Source organism: Nycticebus coucang, chromosome X, assembly GCF_027406575.1.
Source record: "Nycticebus coucang isolate mNycCou1 chromosome X, mNycCou1.pri, whole genome shotgun sequence".
Taxonomy (NCBI): Eukaryota; Metazoa; Chordata; class Mammalia; order Primates; family Lorisidae; genus Nycticebus; species Nycticebus coucang.
In genome coordinates, this window is record NC_069804.1 from 124,355,008 (window position 1) to 124,378,937 (window position 23,930).

The 23,930-nt window shown below is 40.5% G+C and overlaps 1 long non-coding RNA gene and 1 other non-coding gene across 2 annotated transcripts; both read right to left on the bottom strand.

The window, feature by feature from the left end:
• Positions 1 to 266: 266 nt before the first annotated feature.
• On the bottom strand, positions 267 to 10,124 carry LOC128578532 (uncharacterized). The gene is made up of 4 exons (XR_008377730.1): positions 10,031 to 10,124; positions 5,180 to 5,231; positions 3,184 to 3,304; positions 267 to 952 (listed from the first exon to the last, which is right to left on the bottom strand). It is a non-coding gene; the product is annotated as an uncharacterized LOC128578532 (long non-coding RNA).
• Positions 10,125 to 12,133: 2,009 nt separating this feature from the next.
• LOC128578658 (U6 spliceosomal RNA) lies at positions 12,134 to 12,240 on the bottom strand. Its single transcript, XR_008377797.1, has one exon. It is a non-coding gene; the product is annotated as a U6 spliceosomal RNA (small nuclear RNA).
• Between the last annotated feature and the right edge of the window lie 11,690 nt (positions 12,241 to 23,930).

Sequence of the window (23,930 nt, forward strand, 5' to 3'; positions counted from 1 at the left end):
TCCAATTTTCTTATATCTCTATATTGTATTACATTTTCCTTGCACATTAACTATTAAATGTAAGAATAGAATTTATTAAATTATATTACAAACACCAGCCTTGCATGGAAATACCACATAATTACAAACTGATCATTTTCACTGTACCTTAACTATAGTTTTTGCTGGACACAGTAGCTGAAGTCCAATTATACTTTGATAATCTGCTGGTATCACGATCACTATGACTTGAGACACCAAGTATCAATCAATGGACAGGAAACAAGTCACGTTTATATTTTATTTATTTAATGTGTTCACAAAAACTGACAGAAGAATTTAAAACTGTTATAATTTCATGTCAAAAGTGAAAGCACATAATGCCTAGAAAATCTATAAAATGTAAGATACAAATTTAGCATTTTAATAATCAAGTACTACAGTTCATTCTTGCTAACCAAGCTTTGAGGCACAGAATATTTAGTCATAAAAGGCACTTAGTTTGTTTTGCTATACTGATGAAAAGGAGCTTTCTTAGGACTCAAATGTAGGTTCTAGTGTTCAAAGAACAAATTAAACCAAGGAAACAAATTCTCTAATGTTGAAAAGACATATACTTCTGTTTTTCTAAAATTCAAAATTACCTTCTTTCTTGCTCACTTTCCTGTTCTTTTATGCAAATAAAACTAAACAGTTTTTCTTCCACATCAACGCTTAGTTTTGACAGATTACTCATATTAAAACTTATGTAAAGTTTCTAGAAATTAGGTACAGAAAGAAAATTTTAAAAAAGTTATATAAGGGAAATACTTTAACAAGGTCAGTAAGAAGTTATTGCTCTTGAATATAACTCCCTACAATCTTCCTGTTAACAACAAACATTTAAGTAGATCTTTTGGTCTTCAGGGAATGACTGATTCTGGTGTTTCCTTAATTTTCAGCTTTGAGAATCTCTCATTGAGTAAAGTTTAGTCTGTGAAGGAAGGAAAAGTTGTAACTTTGGAGGGTTAGCTATCTTATAAAATATTCATGAAATTTGGTTACTAAAAATAGGGGACAATTACAAAAGATTCTGAGAGGTAGGAGCCTCTGAGTTTGAAGAAACTGCTCTTTGACCCTGGTTTGCCTAATCTCTGATGTATCATTGAGTCCACCTCTTGGTGCTTATAGACTCAACAGTGGCATCAAAGGGCACAATGAAAGAAGAGGGAAGAAAGCATACTATTACCACAGGATAAGTAGGTGAGGTTCCACAGCGGAATGAGGAGCAGAATTACTTCTATGCATTCCAGAAAAGCTTTCACTAAGCCTAGGGAGTTGGCTAATCTGCCCTGTGAAGACAACCTAGGGCCAAGTGACTTCCAATTGATATTGTTAGTCTACAGACAACTGGAATACCTCAAAGATCGCCCAAGACATAACATCCAGTTTCATACTTTTTTCAAGCTTTTTTTTTTTTTTTTTTTTTGAGACAGAATCTCACTTTGTTGCCCTTGGTGGAGTGTCGTGGCATCATAGCTCACAGCAGCCTCAAACTCTTGGGCTCAAGAAATCCTCTTCCTCAGCTTCCTAAATAGTGGGGACTATAGGCACCCTCCACAATACCCAAGCTACTTTTACAGATGAGGTATTGCTCTTGCTCAGACTTGTCTCAAACTCCTGAGCTCAGGCAATCCACCTGCCTCAGCCACCAAGAATGCTAGGATTATAGGCATGAGCCACCACACCAGGCCCAATTTTCCTACTTATACAGACTGCCACTGAGCCTAAATTTCTTTCTGCACCTACCAGAAATATCCTTCCCAACACCACCCCAAAACCTAAATCAGAAACCAGGTTAGTATAACTTTGAGGCATAAGTGGTCTATATTTATACTATATATTGCCTATTTTCTACTTATGGGTCATATAGTTTTATGCAGAACACAATTAATTAAAACATGGATGGAATAGTGTACTCTGATTAATTTATTCTGTTGCTAACTGAAGGTTGATAGAAAATTCTTCTGGTCACAACTACTGCTGTGAAAATCTTTAAAAATATATTAGTATACTGTCAGGCACGGTGGCACATGCCTGTGGGCCCAGCTACTCAGGAGGCTGAGGCAAGAGAATCCTTTGTATATAGCAGTTTGAGGTTGCTTTGAGATATGATGATGCCACAGCATTCTACCCAGGGTGACAGAAAAAAAAAAAAATTAAATATTAAAAAGAGTATAGTAGTATACTTTCTTGCTTTAGTACACAATCTAATAAACATAGCTAGCTCCTTTACAAGTGTGGATCATGTTAAGCCTTAAGTCCACCACAGATGTAAACATATACATTTGGCCCTCTGTGTCCATGCTTTCTATATCTTTGGATTCAACCAACAGCAAATCAGAAATGTTAAAAATAAATAAATGGTGGCATCTGGGCGGTGCCTGTGGCTCAAAGGAGTAGGGCGCCAGCCCCATATACCAGAGGTGGCAGGTTCAAACCTGGCCCCGGCCAAAAACTGCAAAAAAAAAATAATAATAATAAATAAATAAAAATAAAAAATACTGAAAAAAATGGTGGCATCTGCATTGAAGGTGTAGATGGTTTTTCTTGTCATTATTCTGTAAACAACATAGTATAACAACTATTTACATAGCATTTACATTGTATTAGATATTATAAGTAAATATAAATATTCATAAGGAAATATATAGATTATGTGCAAATACTATGCCATTTTATATCAGAGACTTGAGCATCCATGGGATTTGGTACCCACTGGGGCCCTGGAATCAATCTCCAAGGATAGTGAGGGACTACTGCAATAAACTGATCTAAATTCATGTTTAACTTGAAGTTGATTTAAGCTGCCAAGACTGTCTCTGAATGAGGTCTGGTTTAAGCGGATATCAGGGACATCCATAGCCGTCAAAAATATTGCATCCAGAACTGCCAATGAGCTAAAGCTGTAACCCAGTAATTATGGTGTAAATAAAGCAATTAAAGTTTTTTTTCCTGAACACTGAAAAAAAAATAAGTAATTTAAGTTCATTTACTTCCTCAACTTTTGTGTCTTTCACAGAGGTTTAGTATAGGGAGAGATTTCTTATGCATTAAGGGCTCTAGATGAGCTGTTTTTTTCCTGATACATGAAAGTGCCTAAAATAGTCATGAATTCTTTAACATTACGTGAACAAGCTTATCGTGAAATTTTACTAAACTTACCTGGATATCCAGCGCTTGAAAGTTGAATTGCAAGGATATTCCTTTGAGCTGATGTTGAGAATTCTTGGTTGTACCATTTTTAGTCGTTAGGAGCAACACTTTAAATTCATCTCTCAACTCTCTGTCAATGACAAACGATATTTAATGAACATATATTTGGGTTTGGCACCCATAGCTCAGTGAGTAGGGTGCCAGCCACACACATCAAGGCTGGCAGGTTTGAGCCCGGCCCAGGTCTGCTAAACAGCAATGACAACTGCAACCAAAAAATAGCCAGGTGTTGTGGAGGGCACCTATAGTCCCAGCTACTTGGGAGGCTGAGGCCAGAGAACCGCTTAAGCCCAAGAGTTTGAGGTTGCTGTGAGCTGTGATGCCATAGCACTCTACCGAGGGTGACAAAGTAAGACTCTATCTCAAAAATAAAAAAGGAATATATATATACATATATACACACACACATATATTTGACAGTCACTAATTAGATAAGCAATATTGTACCATTCAACTTAACCTCTCTAAATCTCATTTTTACCACCTGGAAAATGAAGATCTTGGTATATTTTCAAGAATCTGCAAGCTTGGTTTTAGTAGTAAGGTTCCAAGTTCTGAATCTGGGAGCACTTGGGCAGCCTTCAGGAGGCTCACATGCATGGATTGGATTAATCTACCATTTTTACATCATTACTTCAAATTGTTACATGACTTTTTCTAATCTTTAAATGGAAAAACAGTTTTTCTATTTTTATTTATTTGTATTGATTTATTTATTTTGAGGCAGGATCTCACTCTGTTGCTCCAGGTTAGAGTGCTATAACATCATAGCTCACAGCAACCTCAAACTCTTGGGCTCAAGCGACCCTCTTGCCTCAGCCTCCTGAATAGCTGGGACTACAGGCACCTGCCACAATGCCTGGCTAGTTTTGCTCTTTTTAGTAGAGACAGGATCTCGGTCTTGGTCAGGCTAGTCTCAAACTCCTGAGCTCAAGCGATCCATCTATCTGGGCCTCCCAAAGGGCTAGGATTACAGGCGTGAGCCACCATGCCCGGACTACTTTTCCTATTTTTAAGGTTTGGTTATTCCTATAAACATTTAGGAACAAAAGCAGCCAGAGCCTCCATATAGGGAGAAAATGGATTCATGATTGTCTTATGCTGGGGATAGGGGAGGGAAGGGCAACAATGAGATTGACTACTAATGGGTATGGAGGTTCTTTTGCAGAAGGTGTGAATGTTCTAAAATTAGATTATGGTGATGGTTGCACAACTCTGTTAATATACTAACAGCCAATGACTTGCATACTTTAACTTGGTGAACTTTATGATATGAAAATCATATCACAATAAAGTTACTAAAAAAGTAGCTGGAGTGCATGGATAAATAGGAATTAATATGAAAAGCAGCCTGGCTATCAATATGTTCATTCTGCTACATTACAGAAGTGTGCAACATGGCAGAGTGAAAATGAAAATATAGGGCCTCCTATGTGGTTGCCAGTGAGTCTGGTTCTTTCTTTGTCTTATTTATAACAGCTCTTCATGTAAATAAACAGTACAGAAAAGTTTTTTGTTTTTTTTGTTTTTTTTTTTTTGTAGAGACAGAGTCTTACTTTATCTCCCTCGTTATAATTTTGAGGGTGGGGGTTGAAAACAACCTCACAATTTATCTAGTCCAACATATTTATTTTTCTTTATTTTTTTTTTATTTTAACAGGAACTTTGTTTCCTTTTTTGTTTCTTTTCTTTTCTTTTTTTCTTTTTTCTTTTTTTGACACAGTTTCACTTTGCCAACCTCGGTACAGTGCCCTGGCATCACAGCTCACAGCAACCTCAACCTTTCAGGCTCAAACTATCCTCTTGCCTCAGTCCTCTGAGTAGCTGGGACTATAGGCGTGTGCCACCATGCCAGCCCTATGCTTATTTTTCAAATGTAGATCTGGATTAACTTCTCACATTTTCTGTGTTATTAATGACATAGAACTTAAAATATACAGATTACCTTTTCTTTCCATTATGTACTTTTCCACACTTGCATATTGTCTTCGTTTAGACTGCAAATTATGAGGAAAAACACTTGATTTTTTTGTGAGCTGTTTTACACAAAATCTCCCATTACAGATAATCACAAAACTAAGAATGAACTATCATAAACCAACAGATTCTTAACTATTACCAGGAAAGACCAAAATGCTGCTCTGTAGATAGCTAGAGGTGGGGGGAGCTCCACCAAATTAGTGGCACTAAACAGGCTACTTTACACATTATTTGTGGGAATATAGGAAAGTTTCACATGTAGGGTTTTTTTTTCTCTTGTTATCAACCATTTCTCTTATTTTCATTATATGATGTCTGGCTTTATTTTCCCTTGGCTTGTAGTCACTGGATGGCTAGAGAACATTTATAGACAAGTAAAATGTGGCCGGACTTAAGTGGTAAGAACTCTGCCATTTCTGTAAACTCTCAGTAAAGCCTTAGTGTTTCTCTGAGATACTACCACAGTACTTTGAATTTATAATAGAACCTGACTACTGAAGAGCCAAGGCTTCATATAGCTCACTTATCCTTTCACCATGCCTGTGAAATATGTAGATTGGAAACAGATGGCTTAAAAATGAAGTGGAATCCAGATTTGACTACAGAGAGCTTCAGTGATTTACTTATGATGGTCTATCTGTCTGGACCATCTGAGGACTCAAAGACCCTGGATTCCATGCTCAATATTTTTCCAATAAACACTATCCTCTTATCATAAAACAAATTTCTAAACTTCAAAGAAAACTTAAGCTCCCTCATATTATAAAGTCAGTAGTTTTAATGTACCAAAAATCCTTATAAAGGAATTACATAAATGGTACCCCTGTATTTTAATTTAATTAATTATTTTATTCATCTATTTTTAGATATTGGGTATTGCTCTGTATCCCAGGGTGAAGTGCAGTGGCATCATTACATCTCACTGTAGCCTAGATCTCCTGAGATCAAAAACTCTTCCTCCTTTAGCTTCCTAAATAGCCTGGACTATAGGCAAGTGCCATCATGAACACCTATTTTTTTATTTTTTGGTATGGCACCCAGTTTGGTCTAGAACTACTGGCCTCAAGTGATTCTCCTACCTAGGCCTCCTAAAGTGTTAATATTTCAAAATAATTAAGAGTAAATTATAGGCTCGGTGCCTATAGTTCAGTGGGTTGGGCACCAGCCACATACATGGGGGCTGGCGGGTTCGAACCCAGACGAAACCTGCTAAACAACAATGATAACTGCAATAAAAAAAAGCTAGGCATTGTGGAGGGCATCTGTAGTTCCAGCTACTGGGAGGCTGAGGCAAGAGAATCGCTTAAGCCCAATAGTTGAAGGTTGCTGTGAGCCATGACGCCAAAGCACTCTACACAGGGCAACATAGTGAGACTCTGTCGCAAAAAAAAAAAAGTAAATTATAAATGTCTCACCAGAAAAAATAAGTAAGTGAGGTTACGGTAATGTTAATCAGTTTGATTTAAGCATTCCACATTACATATCAAATCATCACATTATACACCATAAATGTATACAATTATGATTTTAATTAAAAAAAAGATTACAGATGTGAGCCATGGTGTCCAGCCAAATATCTTAAGGAGCTGACATTAGTTATGGAATAGCCACTGATGATCATCTTCCTAAATAGTCACCATTTGCCAACAAGGTGTTTAACTTGGTTCAATATAGTTGCACCAAAATTTGGAAAATCGACTGATAAATATAACTGCAATACATACACCAAATTATAAGTATTTGAAAAGAAAATAAAAAACCTTGAGCCAGATGAGATAGAGCACATTCATAGTGCTATAGACAACTTGGACTTTACCTTACGAATGCAAACAACATAACCTAATCATATATACCCTTATATTAATTTGAAATAAAAATATATAAAATAAATATTAATGACTAGTAAAAAAATGAAAACCTTGTGCCAACCCCTCATTTTACAAAAAAGAAAATGAATAGTGTTTGGCACATATAGGTACTCAATGTTAGTCATGAAAATAATAATTTTAAGTGACTTTCTCAAGGTCAAACTATGAGACAGAGGCAGAGCACTGTCCAGAATCTAGTTCCTCTGAGGCCAAGTTCAACATCTGTCTCCCTTAGCATCTTCATTTTCATATATCAGTGATGTTTCTTCATTCCTAAAATACTTTACACTCAGTAGTATTTGTCTTTCAAGTGCTAAGAATAAGGCAACATTCAAAGTTAAATTTATTGAGAGTTTTTGAAACAGTCTTACCGCCATATCTAAAATAAATTGGCCCAAGTATGAGCCTACCTCCACCTGAGACTTATATTTCATGATCAGATTATTTCCACAACTTTCACCAAAGCTCTCTCATAACTAAAAACAGGTAGCAGTGACCACTCATATGTAAAAGAGCATCCAACATCATGATGTATCCAAAAAGCTTTCGAAAACGGCAACACATTGAATACATATTATATAATATATCACTTTCTAGAATAATAGAAACTCAAAGCATGATCCAGCTGTTTTCTTCTAACCTGAGTTATGTTATTTTCAAATATCAAATTTTTCCCCTCTGGATCACTCTGCACGAAAAGAAATATTATCATATGAGCAAACACGATGTGATTCTTAAAAACAGATACCCGTGCTACCATGTACTGATAGATATTCATTTACAAATTTTATTTTATACCAGCTACAATTGAATCTGTACCAAATAGCAAAAATAAGAAACTGTCTGGCATATACATTGCACCTAGATTATAGCAAATTCATTAATTTATAATATGTGCTAAGAATATTGTCAATAAATTTCCTGGAAAGCCAAGTAGAAATAATGCCTAAAGTTTGGCGCCCATAGCTCAGTGAGTAGGGTGCCAGCCACATACACTGAGGCTGGCAGGTGTGAGACCACCCAAACCTGCTAAACAACAATGACAATTTGAACCAAAAAATAGCCGCTTGTTGCAGCAGGCGCCTGTAGTCCCAGCTACTAGGGAGGCTGAGGCAAGAGAATCGCTTTAGCACAAGAGTTTGAGGTTGCTGTGTGCTGTGACAGACGCCAGGGCAGCAGAGGCGACACAGTGAGACTCTGTCTCAAAAAAAAAAAAAAAAGGGAGGGGAGGGGAGGGGAGGGGAGGGAAGGGAAGGAGGGAGGGAGGGAGGGAGGGAGGGAGGGAGGAAGGAAGGAAGGAAGGAAGCCTAAAACAGAATATGGAATTATGGAATAATGGCAAGTGGACTTTCGGTGTTCAAGCACCATGGCTAAGCTATCCTTTTCTTGTCAGTAATTGAGTCGCTAAGAAGAAAATCTCTTTGGGTTTCTGATAGTGCTCTGGATACCGACATTTCAAAGTCAAAGTCTAACATGTACGTGTAACCATTTGTAGAAGAGACTTAATCTCACCCAAAATAGTACCCACTAGTTATAATCAATCCTTCTACCCAAAATGTCATTTTTAGGAGCTGAATTTAAATCTTGGCATCAGACTCGAGACTTTGGACTTCAATGTTGATTGTATTAAGCAAAGGCAAAGCATAATTTTTTTAGCTATCTATCCCCAAGTAAAGAGATGGGTTGCTAGATGACTGGATCTAACAGTAGAAATTGAGAATTAGACTCATAACCCCCTAATTATAATAAAAATTTGTGTTTACTAGATCATAACAATAAAATGAAGTCTTACAATATTGAGGATGGTTTTAAATGAGTGGGCATCAAAAGACAACGAAATACTGTAAACTAGAGCCTGTTTTGACGTGATTTTATAATATTTTAAAAAACTTATCTTCTTACTACTTTAACCTAATTGGATGGTAGTTACCCCCCTTTTTGAGGTGAAACATTTATTAATTCAATCTAAAATTCTATTATCACCTTACTTACACTGTGGGCAGGGGGTCTATCTACCAGTGTAGCTAACTCTAGTAACTCAGGTGCCGCCTAAATCCATTTCCAGCTAATTTGTGCCACAAGCCTAGATCGAGGTCAGAACTATATGCTTTAAGTTCTAGTTTTCAGGTTGCTGCTGCCCGACCGCGCGCTCGGGGCTGCAGAGCCAAAGCAACTGAGCAAGCTGTAGAACGGAGGGCGGGGTCCAGGGGGAGGAGAACGGAAAGGTACTGCCCTACTGGCCTGGAAATGTTCCGCTACTGAAAGAAAAAAAAGTGCTTACTCAGAGGGAGACGCGGTGCGATCTGTGCTAAGGGCAAAGGAGGGAAGCAGCCTGAGGAGGCAACCCGAGGAGGCAACCCCAAGCCTGTTCCTCTCCTGGGCCACGGCCACCCCACCCCCGAAGCCCAGGGTCGCCTTAAGCCCGTCGGGTCACCCGAGGCGGGCGTGTGGGGGCTGGAGGAGTAGCAGGCTGCTGGCTCCGGGATTTCCTGAGTCCGGGTGGGAGTGGGGCGGGGTGGGAGGGGGGTTGGCAGTAGGTGGAGGACAGAGGGAAGTTAGGCGCTCAATTTCCACTTCGGGGCCGAAGCCGCGGAAGAGGATCAGGGCAAGGGCTGGCGTCAAGGACTCCAGCCCAAGGTTGGCAACAAATTAAGAGCAACTAGTCAGAAAGCGCCGGTTAATAGAGTGAAGAGCAGAGAGCGTGTTTGCAGTGGGTGGATGGTGGGGAACCCTCCGTCTCTCCCACCCATTTCTGTTTGGGAATGAGCGTCTGAGGGCTCCTACTGAAATTTCTCCGACCTCCCTCTGTGCCCTCCGCACCAGCTCCACCACCCCGTGCGAGGCACGTTCCTGCTGAGATTCCCGAGAAGCTGTTCCCAGGACTCACTCCTGCCCACGCCCGGGAAACCCGCTCCCCTGGTGCGGGTCTGAACCTTCAAAGCACTTACGTAAAGTCGCAGAGTCCGGGAGCCGGCCCCACGACCTCCAACCAACGCGCTCAGACAACTTCTCCGCTCAGAATCTTTGCGGCTGTGGTTCTAAAGCCAGCGCTCCCTCCCCTCTTGCCAGCCCCCTCCGCCCCTCGGCCGCCGCCATTGGCTCGGGTGGTGCTAGCAGTCGGCCGAGAACCAGGAAGGGGATTGGGCCACGAGTCTGTCACGTCAACTGGATGGGGATCTGGGAGAACTGCCTTGGGGATGGGCACCCAAGAAGGATGGGGACTGTTACTCTGGGGCAGGGAGCGGAGACCGGCTCCCCCCTTCCTGATTCTCCCCCTTCTCCCTGGGCTAAGAAGAGGTTTTCGAAGCCCAACATGGGAGTACATATTCCTAGAATCTTGAGGAATAAATGAAAAACGTGAGTGTTGGGCACAATTTGAACGTCGCCTATTTAATTTTGTGGGGAGGGGTCGGAATGCAATCTTGAAGAGAATCTCAGCATGGGGGGGGAGCTTTCCTGCTTTCTTCTGTTTGGACTGGCCCAGGTGCCCAGTGATGCAGAGGGAAATCTTCCCTTTGCTTAAGAAGTCAAGTGGGGGGGGGAGAATATAGGCAGGGCAGCGCCCTCAAGCCTTTGGCTTCAAGCCAAGGAAATTGTTGACCAAAATCACCTCTCTGATGTTTGTTATTGCGGAGAGGGCTAAGAGGTGGAGATGAGAGAGGGTGGTGGAAGCACCTTGGAAGTACTCTTTGTCTGAAAATGAGTGTCAATTCTTACCAGTCTCCTTTCACCAGAAAAAAACCTGGAGACAGAGCTCCTGCTTCTTAGAGCACCATTTTTTCTCTGCCCACAAGTTTGCCTCAATACCATAGCTGACCTCTTTTATTAATACACCCCGGGTTTCCCCTTCTTTCTTATCTGTATTCCAATCCTATAGCTTATCCTTGGTCCAAAATCAACCCCCAAGGCCAGAGTTTGAGGGATTCTCCAGGGTCATGTCAAGTAATTGGCTTGTGGGACAGCTGTAGAAGAAAAAGTTAGACTCCAGAGGTGCCTGTGGCTCAAAGGAGTAGGGCACCAGCCCTATATACCGGAGGTGGTGGGTTCAAACCCAGCCCTGCCCAAAAACTGCCCAAAAAAAAAAGTGTAAGCTTTTTCCTGTTCCAGTCCTACTCCTTTTGTTCAGAGAACGTGCACTTGGAAAGTTCCATCAAAAACTGAAATTGGTTCAATGAAGTTGCATTTTACATGCACCAGGAAAAATGTTAAGAGAAGCTTTAACATTTGAATGTTCTTGTAAAGGAACCCCCATTTCATCTGCTATTATGAATTTCCTTAGAGAAATTAACCCATAGTGAGTGCCAGGGCTTCTTAAATGGGAAGGAGTTGGGGAGCTCATATACTACCTAAAGGCTAGATTAGCAAAGGACTTGGCACTGGGACATGGCCTCCTCCTTAAATATTAATTAATGATTAACCAGCTGAAGAACTTATGAAAGGCACAGGAAGGTGAAAAAGAAATGAGAGAACAATCCTGCTTTCAGAAACATTAAATTTCTGTATGGGAGATTTTCTTCTGGGTCACGTTTGGGTCAGCACAAAAATACTGACTGCAACATGTTGGTGATGGATAGAATATGCACTGTATCGCCCCACACATCTACAGTAGGCTCCAAAATGAGATTTCTAACATTCAATAATTGGCTCAAGGTTGGATGTGGCTTCTGGAATTCTCTGGCAAAATTTCTAGATACAGTAAGTGACCAGTTTTCTACCTTTATGGTGTGTTTCAGTCACCACTGAGGAGTTTCCACTTGCTTTTTTTTTAGACAGAGTCTCACTTTATACCCTCAGTAGAGTGCTGTGATATAACAGCTCACAGCAACCTCCAACTCCTGTGCTTAGGCGATTCTCTTGCCTCAGCCTCCCAAGTAGCTGGGACTACAGGCACCCGCCACAATGCCCCGCTATTTTTTGTTGCAGTTCGGCCAGGGCTGTGTTCGAACCCACCACCTTCGGTATATGGAGCCAGCACCCTACCCAATAAGCCACAGGCCGCCCTCCACCTGCTTTTTTTGTTCTTTTGTGGGTCTTATTTTGCCTTTATTTTCAAAAATATGGAACGCTTCACGAAGTTGCGTGTCATCCTTGCACAGGGGCCATGCTAACCTTCTCTGTATAGTTCCAATTTTAGTATATGTGCTGCTGAAGTGAGCACCCTCCATGTGCTTTTAAACTTATTTTACAGTCTGAGCAATAACATGAAGGGACTCTGCAAGCTAAGATTTTCAGAATGGATTTATTTGTCTCAATTACTTAACTTGGTATTTGAGTTTAGTTTATTTTTCAAGTTCTAGGGTTTAAAAAAAGTCAAAATATTAAGAACCTTATGCATATGCTACTTATGTTTTCCTGTTTCTTATTCAAGAAAGCTTGCATAGAAGCTTCACTTTCATAAAAGTCTTCCTTCACCACTAACACTGAGGGTGTCGAAATTCAGTGAAGAAGCATCATTTAAAAAAAAAAAATTTGAGACAGAATCTCAAGCTCTTCCCCTCAGTAAAGTGCCATGGCACCATCATAGGTCACAGGAACCTCCAACCTTTGGGCTCAAGTGATCCTCTATTTTTAAAATTGATTTATTAATTATTTTTTTGAGAAAGCATCTACAGTCTGTGGCCTGCATTACAGTGCTGTGGCGTCATCAAGCTCACAGCAACCTCAGACTCCTGGACTCAAGCAATTCTCCTGCCTCAGGCTCCCAAGTAGCTGGGACTACAGGTGCCCGTCACAACGCCCAGCTATTTTTTGGTTGCAGTTGTCACTGTCATTTGGCAGGCCCGGGCTGGGTTTGAACCCACCACCTCTGTGTATGTGGCCAGCGCTGAGCTACAGGCACTGAGCCAAGAAGAGACATTTTAATGGAAATACAGTAGTAGGCCACAGTCTCAAAACTGCAGGGTGTCCAGGTAATGGCTGTACTTCTCATTGCCTCAAAGTAACTTGCCAACAGATAAAATATGCCTTAAACACAGAAGCACCTATCTGGATGCTTGTTGAGATTTCTATTTAACAAGCTCAAGGACATAATCTAGGTACAACTCCATTATAGGGAGTACTATTAAGATGGCCAATTTTATGTAACTAAGCTCCCCTTTGTGTTGCCCAGAATCTAAAAGCCTTTTCAAAGTTTAGCATTTTGCCCTGAGAAAGGAGCCTCAGACTCAAAGCTCTATTTAAATACCCTTTCTTTAAGATCTTTCACACCATCAATTTAACTCCTATAGGATCATTCACAGAGTAACCCAAAGTTGATCATTTTCTTATCTATACCAAAAAGCCTGTACAGATGATCTTCAGAGTCCCCTACAGCTACTTATAGGCAGGTTATAGACTTAATTCGTCTTAACAGTGTCTTGCATAGAGCTGGCACATAGGAGTTTAGTAAATGTTTGGTGAACTAATGGTTATTTTATGAGTTTATTCTTATAAAACAACAGCAACAAAAAGCCATGTATATAAGTCTCTCACAGACCCTGTGAATCAGTAACTTAAGAGTTTTTGCCTTTTCCTTCCATCTCCAATTTTAAATGCCACATGCCTTTGTAATAAATAACCCAAAGTCAATATCACAAAAATTTGAAAAGCATTTTTTCTTCCTGTCTTCTTTTAATGACACAGGTAGGCTTCAATTTCCCCATTAGGTATTGCTGTCTGTCCAACCTACCGTTCTTTCCTCCTTTCAGTATGCACATCCTCCTTTTCCTTGCTCTTTTTCCTATTTGTCTGCTCAACATCTCCCCAGTCCAGTGCACAATTTATTATGTGTAGTCTGAATTTTCCCTTGAAATTTTCCTGGAGTAAGTTGTCAGTTTCCTTTTTATCCATTTATTAAAACCTCCTTTTTATAGTCTATTAAAATGTGATTTTGCTCTGCGAGCTTTTTATAATATCATAGAAGAATAACCTACGAAATGTTGATCAGTTTAATACTGAATCATTTTTCTAACTCATCTAATTGCTTTCTCAGTGCCTAAATGTATGGTTGTGTACAAATCTGTTTTAATTAATTGCTTATTATTTTATCAGTTCATTTATTATTTTTTTACATGATAATTCTATTGCATGTTGTGCTACTTTCAGGTTCCTGAATTGATAATTCATCTTTATTTATTTATTTTTTTTTTGTATTGAGACAGAGTTTCATTTGGTCACGCTTAGTAGAGTGTGCTGGCATCACAGCTCACAGCAACCTCAAACTCCTGGGCTTAAGCGATCCTCTTGCCTCAGCCTCCTCAGCCAGGAATATAGGGGCCCACCACAATGCTTGGCTATTCTTAGAGATGGGGGTGCTCACTCTGGCTCAGGCTGGTCTGGAACTTGTCAGTTCAGGCAATCAACCTGCCTCAGCTTCCCAAGTGCTAGAATTATAGGTGTGAGCCACGTAACCCAGACTATTTTTTTTTTTTGAGACAGACCCTCTGTTGTCCAGTGCCATGCTTTTAGCCTAGCTCACAGCAACCTGAAACTCGTGGGATCAAGCAATCCTCCTTCCTCAGCCTCCCTGAGGCCTGGCTAAGTTTTCTGTTTTTCAGTAGAGACTGGGTCTCTCTCTTGCTCAAGCTGGTCTCAGCTCTTGAGCTCAAGTGATCCTCCCACCTGGATCTCCCAGACAGCAAGGATTACAGGCATGAGCTACTTTTCCCACCCCTCAATTTATTTTTTTATAGAACATGGTTGAAGTTAGGCATGGTGCCTGGAGGCAGTAGCATCGCTTGCGGCCAGTAGTTTGAGACCTGCCTGGGTAAGAAAGGGAGATTCAACCTCTAAAAAATATATAAGAAATATTAGCTGGGCTTGGTGTCACTCCCCTGGGGTCCCAGCTACTCAGGAGGTTGAGATGAGAGGATTGTTTGAGGCCAGGCGTTAGACACTGCAGTGAGTTATGATGGTGTCACTGCTCTCCAGCCTAGGTGACAGAATGAGACCTCATCTCTTTTTAAAAAATGTAGTGACATGAAATTTTTATTAAATTATGATTTGAAAGGTTTATTCTTAAAATATGAGGGATAGAGGAAATCTAGGTAGATATGAACATTTATTAATTTTTTTTTTGAGATAGAGTCTCAATATGTCACCCTTGGAAGAGTGCTGTGGCATCACAGCTCACAGCAACCTCAAACTCTTGGGCTTAAGCGATTCTCTTCTCAGCCCCCCAAGAAGCTGAGACTATAGGCACCTGTGACAATGCCTGGCTATTTTTTTGTTGTAATTGTCATTGTTTGGCAGGCCCCAGCTGGTTTCAAACATGCCAGCTCCCGTGCATGTGGCTGGCACCCTAGTCACTGAGCTACAGGCACCGGGCCAGGATCTTGCTTTTGTTTGCAATGACTTTAACTATTGATTTAGATTAGCCAAACTAATCCCTTCTCCTCCCAATGAGGTTTACACAACTGACACATATCACAATTTGTTTTTGGAGGACATAGAACAATGCTGTAACTTAAAGGGATATTAAGGTAGGTGAGTACAGTGGCTCACATACACATCTTGATGTCATCATTTTTTGTGTCTGGGTTATAAAGCGTTATTTTTGGTGAGCCTTCATCAGAATGTAATTTCAAAATTAGAGGTTTCCTCTGAGAAATGTCTGTTAAATATATACTAATGACCCCTCAAAATAAATTATATAGCATATTTCAAAATTCATAAGGACTTAGGTGGGGGATCCCTTGAACCCTGGAGTTTGAGGCCAGCCTGGACAACACAGTGAAACTTCATCTCTGAAAACAAAACTTCATAAGGGATTATCTATAATTCTCCACACCACTAACTAGACTCATAAAGAAACAATTATATCTAATCTATTATGTTTGATTGATTTCCAAATATGTGAGGCCAGATATTAGTGAATTTAGAAGTTGCATCCTACATGTGTGTGAAGGGAGTATATAAAATCACATTTTAGAATGCTATCACTATTTATTCTTTCAAGAATGCTCATAGTTAAATATGTGGATCTATGTCTACTAAATATGCAAAATGTGACTTTAAAAAGAAATTGACAATATTACACTGGGATGAATCTTGGAAACACTGTGCTTAGTAAAAGAACCTAGTAACCAAAGACCACATACTATATGATTTCGTTTATCTAAAATGCACAAAAGGTAAAATTCCAGAGATAAAAATTAGATTAGTGGTTGCCTTGGGCTCCAGGGAAGAATTTAAAGGAAATGGAGAGTGACTATTAACGGGTATAGAGCTCCTTTTTGAGATGATGAAAATGTTCACAAACAGACTGTGGTGATGGTTACACAATTTTATGAATAAACTAAAAGCCATTACATTGTCTGTTTAAATGGATGAACAGTATAGTATGTGAATTAGATCTGTTTAAAAGAAAAACTTTAGGCTGGGTGAAGTAGCTTTTGCCTGTAATCCTAGCTTTCTGGGAGGCCAAGAGTGGAGGATCCCTTGAGCTCAGGAATTGGAGACCTGCCTGAGCAAAGCGAGACCCCATCTCTACTAAAAACAGAAAAAAATAGCTAGTCATAGGCTTCCCTTGATAGAGTGCTGTGGTGCCATCATAGCTCACACCAACCTCAACTCTTAGGCTCAAGCAATCCTCCTGCCTCAGCCTCCTGAGTTGCTGGGACTACAGGCATGTACCACCACAACCAGCTAGTTTTTCTATTTTAGTAGAGATGGGGTCTCAAAAAAAAAACAAGGAAAGAAAAGAGAAAAGAAAAACTTTACACAAAATAAATTAATAGCATTTAACTGAGCAAGTAAAAAGGGGGGAAATGATTCAAGAACCAGGCACCCCACAGAGTTAGAACATATTCAGAGAGACTCTATGGTTGCCACATGGATGGAAAAGATTTATAGATGGTAAAAGGAAAATGATGTATGGAGAAGGGAAGTGATATAGGAACAGATGGATTAGTTAACAGCTTTCCCATTTGCCTTATTTGGAAAACATTTAAATACTTGGTCACTTTTGAATGGTTGAAATATAGCTGCTGTGATTGGCTTAGACTCAGCTATTGTTACAGAAGCAGACTCATAGTTAGGTTTTCAGTTTGCTAAAATTCTCAGGTTATGGTTCTATGTAAGAACTCAAGTATTCCAGTATGAAGGCTTTCTCAGGCCAAATTTTAGTTCAGTTTTTTTTTTTCTTTTTTGGTTTTTTTTTGTTTGTTTGTGTTTTTTTCTTTGTTAAGAAACAAGGTCTCACTATGTTGCACAGGCTGGAGTGCCGTGAGCTATTCCCAGGCAGGATCATTGTATGCCATAGCCTTGAACTCTTCCTAATAGCTGGGACTACAGGGGCTTGCCACCATGCCAGACTCAAATTTTAGTTTGATAAAGCACATCATGTCACTGAAAGAAGAACAAAGCACTTCAATCTACCATAAAAGAAATTTAAGTTAAACATTACCAAAAATATTACAAACAAATCAAAGAAACCAGACAGAATCTGAATAGTGAAAGGTGACACTGTGTATATTTCTTCTTTCACACATTTAGAAGTTTTGAAGTACCAGGTGACTAAATTTGCCTCAGTATTTAAATCATGCCACCATTTTTAGGGGATGAGACGAGATGGCGGACTGAAGCCAGCTTTCCACAGAGGCTCCTGTCCAGAAGGAGAATTAAGGGACGAAAATTTAGCAAGTAACCTGATGGATTTGAGCTGCACCAAGAGAGAAGGTTGAAGAACACCCATCAACCCTGCTGAGGAGAGCTGCGATCACAAGGACGCAAACAAAAGGTATAAAATCCATTACCAAGTGGACGGGTGTCCCCACCCCCCCATGAGACCGGCTCAAAAGCCCCACAAACAAACAAACGGGCAAAAATCAAAGGCCCTCCCACTACATTCCACGGGAAAGACCTTCTAAAAACTGGACCTACCTCCCCTACTAGGGTGCCATGGCGTTCTCCTGCCAGGCATAAAACTGTATAAAACTGCAAATATCCTTTAACTGCAACCCTGAACTCCCATCAACCCCCTCCACTCACACTGAAGTCTGGAGGCCTGTCCCCCAAGAGTTCAGATTCTTAGGTGATTTCTCGAGGGGTGTGGACAGTGCCCAAGCTGCAGCTGGTCAGCGCTGACCCTGGGGCACGGGAGCGAGGAGAGGGCAGGCAGCTGAGGGGGAGCCACGCCAGGGCGGCACTTCCCTGAGGCATGGTGCAGCAACCCTCCTTGAGCACCAACACAGCCAGGCATAAAACTGAGTGAAACTGTGTACTTTCCTCGCTTGCAGCGCGGAGCTCCCAGCGCTCCCCTCCACTCTCGCTCTGGGGTCTGAGGGTCTATCCCCCAGGAGTCCGGATTCTTGGGTGATTTCTCGTGGGGTGTGGACAGTGCCTGAGCTATTCTGACCCTGGGGTGCGGTAGCAAGGAGAGGATGGTCGGTTCCCTGGAACGCCGAGCAGGGGCTGTCTTCTGGCAGTGGTGCGGCCAGGCATAAAACTGTGTGGAACTGTGTGTACTCACTACCTACAGCTCTGGGCTCCCAACACTCTCCTTCACGCTCACTCTGAGACCTGGAGGCCTGTCCCCCAGGAGTCCGGATTTTTGGGTGATTTCTCAAGGGGTGTGGACAGAGCATAAACCGCGACTGGTGATTGCTGACTCTGGGGCGGGGGAGCAAAGAGAGAAGGGTCGGCTAGGTGCGAGCCACACCAGGACGGTGGCTCCCAGAGGAGGATCAACAGCTGCTCTTTTTTAACAGCAAAGCGGCTCACTCCTGGATATTCTGAAGCCACACCCCCTGTCTCCCTGGGCAACCAGAGGAGGCCACCCATGAGTAAAGGATTTGCCTGAGGCTACTCACAAACCCGGGAAGCTTACAGGGCAGGGCCGACTCAGAGAGGTAAGCAAACTCAGAACAGCTTCTCTTCTGTAGGCGATTTTAGCAGGAACAGAGACAGAATCCTGTAAAGTTGTTCTGTTCTGCTCTGCTCTGTTCTGTTCTGTTCTGTTCTGCTCTGTCAGTAACATCAATCAGGGGCGGGCCTGAGACTCAGTGAACACCCCCAACCTTCACCAAGCACCCCAGGATGTCAGGCCTCACCTCCTCCTGTTAGATAGCGGCAGAGTGCAGAGGCCTGGCAGATTTCCTTGCGATTCAGGCAGGCACGAACCCCCGCAGTATCTGTTCACTATAGACAACTGGGTGAGCCATCTGCAGTGATATCAGTGACTGGATCCAACAGAGGGGCAAGGTGGGGAAGGAGGCATCGACCTTCCCAGACTGATCTATTTCCTAGGTGGCTCCTCCTAACACCACGCAGCACTGGAGTAAGCCATATCAGAGTAGTCACCAGACCCCTATGACCCAGCTCTCAGAGACCTCTTGAACTCTCCCACCCGAGACAGGTGCCAACTGAGACAATCGATTTGGACTTTTTAAACTGAACCAATAGACTTTTCAGGTGGTGCCCTAGGCGTACGGTTGTAGGAAGGTTTGATTTTTCTTTTCCAAGTGGTGCCAGAGATGGGAGGGGTGACTTAACTGCTGTTTTTTTCCCCACAGCTGAGACTTCAACCCAGAGTAAATGTTTCACTAGGGTCGAACAGAAACCAGCTGAAAACAAGACAGAACCACTTAGCCCCAACACACTAGACAGGGCCCCAGTTTCTCAGGTCACAACACTGTAGAGGCCCTTGACAAAGCCCCAGGGGAAAAACCAAAGGGAGTAAAACAACCATGGGGCAGAATCAGCAGAAAAACTCTGGTAACATGAATAACCAGAATAGATCAACACCCCCAAGGGAAGATATGGCAGATGTAATTGAAGATCCCATTCATAAACAACTGGCTGAGATGTCAGAAATCTAATTCAGAATTTGGATGGCAGACAAGATTAATAGAGTGGAACTAGGAATTCGAGGAGAAATTAAAAAGTTGTCTCAAGAATTTAACGAATTTAAAGACAAAACCACCAAAGACTTAGACACACTGAAGCAAGAATTTGCAGCACTCAAAGGTATGAAAAATACAGTGGAATCCCTCAGCAACAGAATGGACCAAGCAGAGGAAAGGATTTCTGACATTGAAGATAAAGCCTTTGAACGCTCCCAAACTCTCAAAGAGGAAGAGAAATGGAGAGCAAAAACGGATCATTCTCTCAGAGAGCTCTGGGATAATTCTAAGAAGGGTAATATACGAATAATTGGGATTCCAGAAACCAATGAGGTGACCTCGATGGGCACAGAGGTTCTTCTACAGGAAATTATGAAGAAGAATTTTCCAGACATGCCAAGAGACTCTGAAATTCAGATAGCAGACAGCTTCAGAACCCCAGCATGACTCAACCCCAATAAGACATCCCCCAGGCATATCATAATTAGCTTCACTAAAGTCAACATGAAGGAGAAAATTCTCAAAGCGGCCAGGCAAAAGAAAGCCATTACCTTCAAAGGGAAGAATATTAGAATGACTGCAGCTCTCTCTGCTGAAACTTTTGAAGCCAGAAGAGGGTGGTCATCGACTTTTAATCTCCTAAAGCAAAATAACTTTCAACCCACAATCTTGTATCCAGCTAAACTGAGTTTCATTTATCATGGATAAATTAAATACTTTAATGACATTCATATGTTGAAGAAATTTGCCATAACCAAACCAGCTCTTCAGGATACTCTCAGACCTATCCTCCATAATGACCAACCCTATCTTATACCACAAAAGTAAACTCACTCAGAAACTTCAGATCAAACTCCAACTTCCATTCCAACTTCCACACTGGTGAAAGGATTAAAAATGTCCACTGGACCTTTGAAAAACTCGATACCCAAAATTTCACCAGACTTATCAATATTCTCCATCAATGTAAATGGCTTAAACTGTCCTCTAAGGAGGCATACGTTAGCTGACCGGATACAAAAACTCAGGCCAGATATTTGTTGCATGCAAGAATCACATCTTAACTTAAAAGACAAATACAGACTCAGGGTAAAAGGATGGACATCCATATTTCAGGCAAATGGTAATCAGAAAAAAGCAGGTGTCACAATTTTATTTGCAGATAAAATAGGCTTTAAATGAACAAAACGAAGGAAGGACAAGAATGCTCACTTCATATTTGTTAAGGGTAATAATATGATGAGATTTCAATTATTAATATCTATGCACCAACCAGAATGCACCTCAATTTATAAGAGAAACTCTAACTGATATGAGCAACTTGATTTCCTCCAACTCCATAATAGTCGGAGATTTCAACACTCCTTTGGCAGTGTTGGATCGATTATCCAATAAGAAGCTGAGCAAATAAATCTTAGATTTAAACCTAATCATCCAATATCTGGATTTAGCAGACATCTACAGAACATTTCATCCCAACAAAACTGAATACACATACTTCTCATCAGCCCACGGAACCTACTCCAAAATTGATCACATCTTAGGTTACAAGTCTAACCTCACTAAATTTAAAGGAATAGAAATTATTCCTTGCATCTTCTCGGACCACCATGGAATAAAACTTGAGCTGAGTAACAACAGGAATCTGCATACTCATACAAAAACATAGAAGTTAAATAACCTTATGCTGAATGATAGCTGGGTCAGAGATTAGATTAAGAAAGAAATTGCCAATTTTTTGGATCAAAACGACAATGAAGACACGAACTATCAGAACCTCTGGGACACTGCAAATGTAGTTCTAAGAGAGAAATTTATAGCACTGCAAGCCTTCTTCAAGAGAACGGAAAGAGAAGAAGTTAACAACTTAATGGGACATCTCAAGCAACTGGAAAAGGAAAAACATTCCAACCCCAAACGCAGTAGAAGAAAAGAAATAACCAAAATTAGAGCAGAATTAAATGAAATTGAAAACAAAAGAATAATACAACAGATCAATAAATCAAAAAGCTGGTTTTTTGAAAAGGTCAATAAAATAGATAAACTGTTGGCCAATCTAATCAGAAAAAAAGAGTAAAATCTATAATCTCATCAATCAGAAATGACAAAAACGAAATAACAACACACTCATCAGAAATCCAAAAAATCCTTAACGAATATTACAAGAAACTTTATTCTCAGAAATATGAAAATCTGAAGGAAATTGATCGATACTTGGAAGCACGCCACCTTCCAAGACTTAGCCACAATCAAGTGGAAATGCTGAACAGGCCCATATCAAGTTCAGAAATAGCATCAACCATACAAAACCTCCCTAAAAAGAAAAGCCCGGGAGCGGATGGTTTTACGTCAGAATTCTACCAAACCTTTAAAGAGGAACTATTACCTATATTACTCAACCTGTTCCAAAAGGTAGAAAAAGAAGGAAGACTACCCAACACGTTCTATGAAGCAAACATCACCCTGATCCCCAAACCAGGAAAAGACCCAACAAGAAAAGAAAATTAGAGACCAGTATCACTAATGAATAAAGATGCAAAAATATTCAACAAGATCCTAACAAACAGAATCCAGCAACACATCAAACAAATTATACATCATGACCAAGTTGGTTTTATCCCAGGGTCTCAAGGCTGGTTCAATATACGTAAATCTATAAATGTAATCCAGCACATAAACAAATTAAAAAACAAAGACCATATGATTCTCTCAATCGACGCAGAAAAAGCTTTTGATAATATCCAGCATCCCTTCATGATCAGAACACTTAAAAAAATTGATATAGAAGGGACATTTCTTAAACTGATAGAGGCCATCTACAGCAAACCCACAGCCAATATCATATTGAATGGAGTTAAATTGGAATCATTTCCACTCAGATCAGGAACTAGACAAGGCTGCCATTGTCTCCATTGCTTTTTAACATTGTAATGGAAGAATTAGCCACCGCAATTAGGGAAGAAAAGGCGATCAAGGGTATCTATATAGGCTCAGAAGAGATCAAACTTTCGCTCTTTGTAGATGATATGATTGTATATCTGGAAAACACTAGGGACTCTACTACAAAACTCCTAGAAGTGATCAAGGAATACAGCAGTGTCTCAGGTTACAAAAATCAATATTCATAAATCGGTAGCCTTTGTTTATACCAACAATAGTCAAGTTGAAAAAACAATTAAGGACTCTATCCCATTCACAGTAGTGCCAAAGAAGATGAAATATTTGGGAATTTATCTAACAAAGGACGTGAAAGATCTCTATAAAGAGAACTATGAAACTCTAAGAAAAGAAATAGCTGAAAATGTTAACAAATGGAAAAACATACCATGCTCATGGCTGGGAAGAATCAACATTGCTAAAAGGTTCATATACCCAAAGCAATATATAATTTCAATGCAATCCCTATTAAACCTCCACTGTCATACTTTAAAGATCTTGGAAAACAATATTTCATTTTATATGGAATCAGAAAAAACCTCGAATAGCCAAGACATTACTCAGAAATAAAAACAAAGCAGGAGGAATCACACTACCAGACCTCAGACTTTATGACAAATCGATAGTGATCAAAACAGCATGTTACTGGCACAAAAACAGAGAAGTAGATGTCTGGAACAGAATAGAGAACCAAGAGATGAATCCAGCTACTTACCGTTATTTGATCTTTGACAAGCCAATTAAAAACATTCAGTGGGGAAAAGATTCCCTATTTAACAAATGGTGCTGGGTGAACTGGCTGGCAACCTGTAGAAGACTGAAACTGGACCCACACCTTTCACAATTAACTAAGATAGACTCTCACTGGATTAAACATTTAAACTTAAGACATGAAACTATAAAAATACTTGAAGAGAGTGCAGGGAAAACCCCTGAAGAAATTGGTCTGGGGGAGTATTTTATGAGGAGAAAACCCCGGGCAATTGAAGCAACCTCAAAAATACACTACTGGGACTTGATCAAACTAAAAAGCTTCTGACCAGACAAGAACACAGTAAGTAAATCAAGCAAACAGCCCTCAGAATGGGAG